A 5,837-nucleotide genomic window follows, 5' to 3' on the forward strand; every position below is an offset into this window, starting at 1 on the left:
GTCGAACTAGATAGAGGTTGGTACAACTGCGGAAAATTCCAAGCCTTTCGTACACCCTGCTTCCATGTCATTGAGGCATGTTCAAAGGTTCGAAGAGATCCATCTTACTTGCTGTCATACCCCGATTTTGCTCCTGAATTTTTCATGTTTGTTTGGCATGTTTGGCCTAACCTTGCTTTGGTTTTACATGAGGATTGGTTTTGATTCAAAGTCAGGGTGTTGTGATTGTGGATACCTCTATGGTCTGGGTCATCTAAACGATCAAGCTTCTTGTGTTTCGAGCCACTTGCTAGTCATGTTATTGGTTCATGGATACTGTGTCAAAACCCTGACCTTATGGTCTCAGTTCATGGCCTTGTTCATGTGCATTATCAGTCATGTTCTTTTCAAAGTCAAATATTCAAGTCATAAGGCAAAACAAGTTGGAAACCAACTTCAAACCATTTTGTTAATCCATTTCAATTTTATTACATTTGATTCCATACAAAAATACACAAAAATTGACACTTTGACCAACAGTTGACTTTTTGGTCAACTTTGACCAAAGTCACCCAAAATCCAAATACCCTAAATTTCACCATGATTATCAATACATTGTCCATTTACAAAGAAAGTGCCAAGAAAATGAGTTTGGACCATTTGTTGACTTTGGTCAACAGTTGACTTTTTGGTCAACTTTGACCAAAGTCAACCCTAAAATTCTGAAGCCCTGATTTCCCAAACTTGGACATAATCCCATGTTACTTTGCCTTGATTAATCATCCAGTAGACATGTTGATTGTGCTTTCACCTTGTTGCTTCGCTCACAAGTAACCTTGCAAATGCCTTGACCACTATCACAAACCTACAAAGCACAAGCCATGAAGTACTGGTTTAGGCTTGCAGAACAACACAATCTGCAGCATGACAGCAGTTCATCCATGTCGATAATAAAATCCTACAGCAAGGTAAGTATTGGCAGCACATCAACCACAACAAGATGCAATGCTCATGTTGATGTTGCATGCCTAAGATGGCATTCATCTGCAAAATGCATGGCAACCTGAAATAAAATCAACAGAAAATCAGATGGGATTTGCTTGCATTAGCTCAATGGAGTTCCACCTGCATCATGTTGCAGCAGACCTATAAAAAACCATCCTTGAACAATCAGCATAGCAGTAGGCCACATCAACAAGTTATGGAACATCAATTGCTGGCTTTTTCAATGTATATTTTTCTGTTAGAGATTCAAACCATACATTCAAATTTCAATCATACTTCTTGCTCAACCAAGTTACAATACCAATGTCACATTACATACGTCACTACGATATGACCTATTGAAATACTCTAAACAAAAAATACAAATCCAATTCAAATTAACATAACAGCAGTAGTGGGAACAAATGGATCTCTAACTTACCGGTTGAATTTGGATGGCTTTCCTGCCATTGCTTGGGCAGTCACCTATTTTGCAGAGATTGAAGATTTGAGTCCAATTGAATCTAGTTGCTGTCGGCCGCCTTCTGAGTGTGGATATCCTGCTGTAAATGCATCTTACTATGACTTGAGCTTTCATCCAGTTAGTCCTAACCATGACTGCAAGCGGTACAAAAAAATTCTCGAGCTTTCAAATGCTATTGTTGTGATTCTTGCAAGGCCGGCGTGGCGCAATACATGAAAACTGAGTGGAGAGTTGTTGCGATATTCAATGTCGTATTATTTTCTGTTTTGTCTATCATATACTTTGTTGGATGCTATGCGAGACGAAGTGCGGCAAGGAGCCAAGCTAAGCATTGAAGAAGAATCTATATACGCATGCATCCATGAACTGCTTTTGAATTTTGTTGGAAGAGAAAAAAAAGATCAGTGTCTGCAGCTAAAGATGAACTTGTGAAATTCATATTAGTTTTAGGGTCTCTCGGTGTGATTACTTGTATATTTCTTCGTGAACACCAGTTGCTACTCCACATAGCCACCAAATAATAAGCTGTAGCAGCACCACAGTCAAATGAGCCTACAACTTTGCAACCAATCCAACCTGCACATGATTGAATCTTGACGTGATGACATTTTCCGTAATCTTAAGAACATTTCACCAAGTAAGCTTGGTGTATCACCCTTCAAATATGGAACAGAAACCGCCAATCTGGACCACAACCCCAACAGGTAGTATACACTGTTGCTAGCCCACTGCCATGACTGCAAAGATTTAAGAGTGAACTCTGTAACCAAAAGTATCCAATTGTTATAACCTTCCATGTTAACTAGCTTTGACAATTGGTAATTCACTCTAAACTGACCAAGAAGGCGAAAAACTCATGTACTGCTACTGCACTGCTACATGGAACAACAACGTTCGTTGCGGTTATTCAATCATAACACGGTCAGTGAAAATGCAGCTTTGAACATACCCAACATGGGAAGCAAAACGATCCTCTTTATTTCCCTTAAATTGTGTGATTGAAATGAGGTTTTAAAGGGACATGCTAAAGGTCCATCAGTTATGATTCTATTTGGGAAGTAACTGTATCGCTTCTCATAAATCTGGAAAACTGGTTACTATGGATATCCCTTTGCCCTTAAAGAACTCCGATGGCTCAATTGCTCCTGTAAAAAAAAAAAAGAGTTAGGAATATCCGAAGAAGAAAGTTCGAAGCTGCTGTCTCATTTCAAAGTGATCCTGATGTTGTTATTGCAAAACTGTCTAGTGGCATGGCTGTCATACAGGTTGGTGCACAAACTGAGACAAAACTCTAGGAAAAGAAATTGAGAGTTGAAGACGCTTTTAATGCTACAAAGGCAGCTGTTGAAGAGGGTATTGTAGTTGGTGGTGGATGCACTTTGCTCAGACTTTCCTCCAAGGTGGATGCAACCAAGAGCTACTCCGCAGGGAACCACCGAACCTGCGGAAACAGAACGAGTTTAAGGAAATGCGTTAATTTGCCGGTTTACCGATGGAATTCGCCCATGATGGAATAGGCATCAAACTAGAGTAGTGATCAAAACTGAAACCGCTTTCGGAAGCTTACCATTTGTTATGACGTGAGCTGCCTCAAACCGGTACGCAATTGAGCGTTGTAGTCGGCACCGATCCTGCAGCATTGCCAACAATTTGCATCAAGTTCCCCACCAGCTGAAAAATTTGAATACCAAGCAGAGTTTAGTCGGCTCATGGACCTTATTGTTAACAGTTTATACAGTAACAAGGAAGTGTTTCTCAGGGAACTTATCAGTAATGCAAGTGATGCCTTGGATAAGCTGCGATTTTTTAGTGTTACAGAGCTTGACCTGATGAAGGATGCAATTGATTTTGATATCCGAATTCAAGCTGATAAGGATAATGGGGATCATCACTATCACTGATACAGGCATTGGTATGACTAAGCAAGAACTAGTTGACTGTCTTGGAACTATTGCTCAAAGTGGAACTTCAAGTTTTCATTTGAGAAGTGTACGTATTACTTTGAGATTGCTGTGGCATTGGCTGTGGCTGCTATTCCGGAGGGATTGCCCGCTGTCATCACGACTTGCCTTGCACTTGGTACTTGCAAAATGACCCAGAAGAATGCCCTGGTTCGGAAACTACCTAGTGTCGAAACTCTGGGTTGTACAACTGTGATTTGCTCTGATAAAAACTGGTACATTGACAACAAACCGGATGGCTGTTTCAAAACTAGTAGCTAGTGGCCCTAATGTAGATACCCTGCGAGCCTCTAAGGTGGAAGGAACTACGTATAATCCATCTGATGGTCAAATAGAGAATTTTGCCAGCTGGTCGATTGGATGCTAATCTTCAGATGATAGCGAAAATTGCTGCTGTTTGTAATGATGCCGGAGTGTCACAGTCAGAGCATAAGTTTGTTGCCCATGGAATGCCTACTGAAGCAGCTTTGAAGGTTTTGGTAGAGAAGATGGGCCTTCCTGAAGGATCCAAGGATGTACAATCAGGAAGCAAAAATACCATCCTGCATTAAGTCCCAATGAAGGCAGAAGCAGATATGTTGAACCAGCCCAGTCATTGAACCTACATAAACAAAACCAACCAGAAGCATCAATGCATAATTCATGAATGTGTGTGTCAATGACCAATCTACCGTGAACACAAGTCAAGCCATATCGAACCAAATGGAGTTAACCCCTGCTGTACCTGCATCAACCATCAACTGCTATAGCAACAACCAACAATCTGCATCGACAAGTCCAAATCAAGACCATATCCTGCTACTTCATGAAGCAGACCATGACAGAGATGTGTATGTTCCATTCAAGACCCTGGCAGCAGTTCATGCACAAACAAGTTAAAGTCATGACAAAACACAAGTTGTCACTACAATATGTTACCAACATCCACAACCTCCTTGTAACCAATTTTCACTGCGGTAAAAAATGAACAAAGGGGGAAACACATTAATCAGTCAATTTGCAAAACCTAAAGTGCAAAACCATTAACCAACAGTCAGAGGGCAAAGTCAAAAAAACATCCCAAATTGATATGAGGTCAAAGCAGAGAAGAAAGGATACCTTTTCTTGAATCTAACATGGATAGGGTGATTATGTGTCTGAGCATCCAAAGTGCTTTGCAGAAACACTCCTTTTGAACAGCAAAGACCCCATTGGAAACCCTAATACATAGAATATAAAAGGAGAAGGAGAGAAATCAGTGAGGGACAAAAAAAAACCCTAATTTCTAAAGAGTGAGAGGCGGCCACTGAACACAGAGAGCTGGAGGCAAAAATCTGAAGCAGAGGAACCCTAAAATCCCAAAATCAATTACCTGGAGGCCAGCTTCTTCGCGTCCTTCACCATCGCCGCCGTGACGCTTTGTGAGTACTTCTTTTTCTTTCTTTTTTATCTTTCTCATGTGCTTGCTGTTGGAAATATTGTGAGAGCTGAGAGTGATTGAGAGGGGTTCGTTGAGAGCGTGAGAGGGTTTTGTTGATGTCATAAGAAGGATGAGTTTCGAGTGCGTGAGATTACCATTGCTAGCTAAGGTTGAGTTCGCAAGGTGAGAGAGAGTGAGGAGGACGATGAAGCTGTTTCTCTGCTGTTTCCATTTTCTTTTTTCTTTTATTATTATTATTTACTTTTTATTTATTTAGCTTATTTGTTGTTTAACAGAGAGAAAAAAAACCATAAAAATGTTTATTTGTTTTTTTTTATTTTTTAAATCTTTTTTTTAGCCCGGTTCATATATTTAACATAGTATATCAGTAGCAAATATTGTTGAGTGGTCTAGTGGAAAGAAGTTAGTTTCATAGTATTAAATGGAGAGGGTTCAATACTCATATGTGGAACTTTTTGCTTTTATTTGCTTTTATTTGATCTTATTTTCCTTTAGTATTTTGTTAATGTCCTTTTTATGTTTATTATAATTTCATTTGTTAATAATGCATAGTTGTTGTATTTTAATTTAGTTCAAAAACCATTTTTTTTTTTATTAAACTATAAAAATCATACTTTCTCGATTTAATATCGAGCCCATTTTTTTACACCCTTGTAAGTCGATTGCTTTTTAAGCATCGCCATCAACCTCACATAGCTTACTCTTGGGCTTTCTTACAATGAGCCGGTTCCCTTACACTTACACGTTGTTTAATGCTCATTCATTTCTTTTCTTTGATTATTTGATTTGATCACATACTTGTTTAAATATTTTACTTGTGTGATTAACTGTGGCCTACTTGTATGGTGTATGAGGCATATACTTATATTGCTTGATTGCCATGTCAATCCCCATTCATAACAAATGTATCCCTCTCCCATGAAATGTATAATATTCTTTCATTCTTTATTCATCTGTTAATACAAGAAATAAAATGAACACCCGATAACCATTTCAAAACAAGACCAAA

General features: G+C 39.1%; 1 long non-coding RNA gene across 8 annotated transcripts; it reads right to left on the bottom strand.

Moving 5' to 3' along the window:
* Window positions 1-422: 422 nt before the first annotated feature.
* Window positions 423-5,032, bottom strand: LOC127107865 (uncharacterized). Of its 8 annotated transcripts, none has more exons than XR_007795843.1 (7): window positions 4,760-5,032; window positions 4,507-4,607; window positions 4,133-4,257; window positions 3,163-4,009; window positions 3,015-3,078; window positions 1,406-2,888; window positions 423-1,042 (listed from the first exon to the last, which is right to left on the bottom strand). It is a non-coding gene; the product is annotated as an uncharacterized LOC127107865 (long non-coding RNA). The 8 variants fall into 8 exon arrangements; XR_007795839.1 differs by having other exon boundaries at window positions 1,406-2,592; window positions 2,711-2,888; window positions 3,015-4,009; XR_007795844.1 differs by having other exon boundaries at window positions 1,406-2,184; window positions 2,286-2,888; window positions 3,015-4,009.
* Between the last annotated feature and the right edge of the window lie 805 nt (window positions 5,033-5,837).

Source organism: Lathyrus oleraceus, chromosome 7 (genome assembly GCF_024323335.1).
Source record: "Lathyrus oleraceus cultivar Zhongwan6 chromosome 7, CAAS_Psat_ZW6_1.0, whole genome shotgun sequence".
Taxonomy (NCBI): domain Eukaryota; kingdom Viridiplantae; phylum Streptophyta; class Magnoliopsida; order Fabales; family Fabaceae; genus Lathyrus; species Lathyrus oleraceus.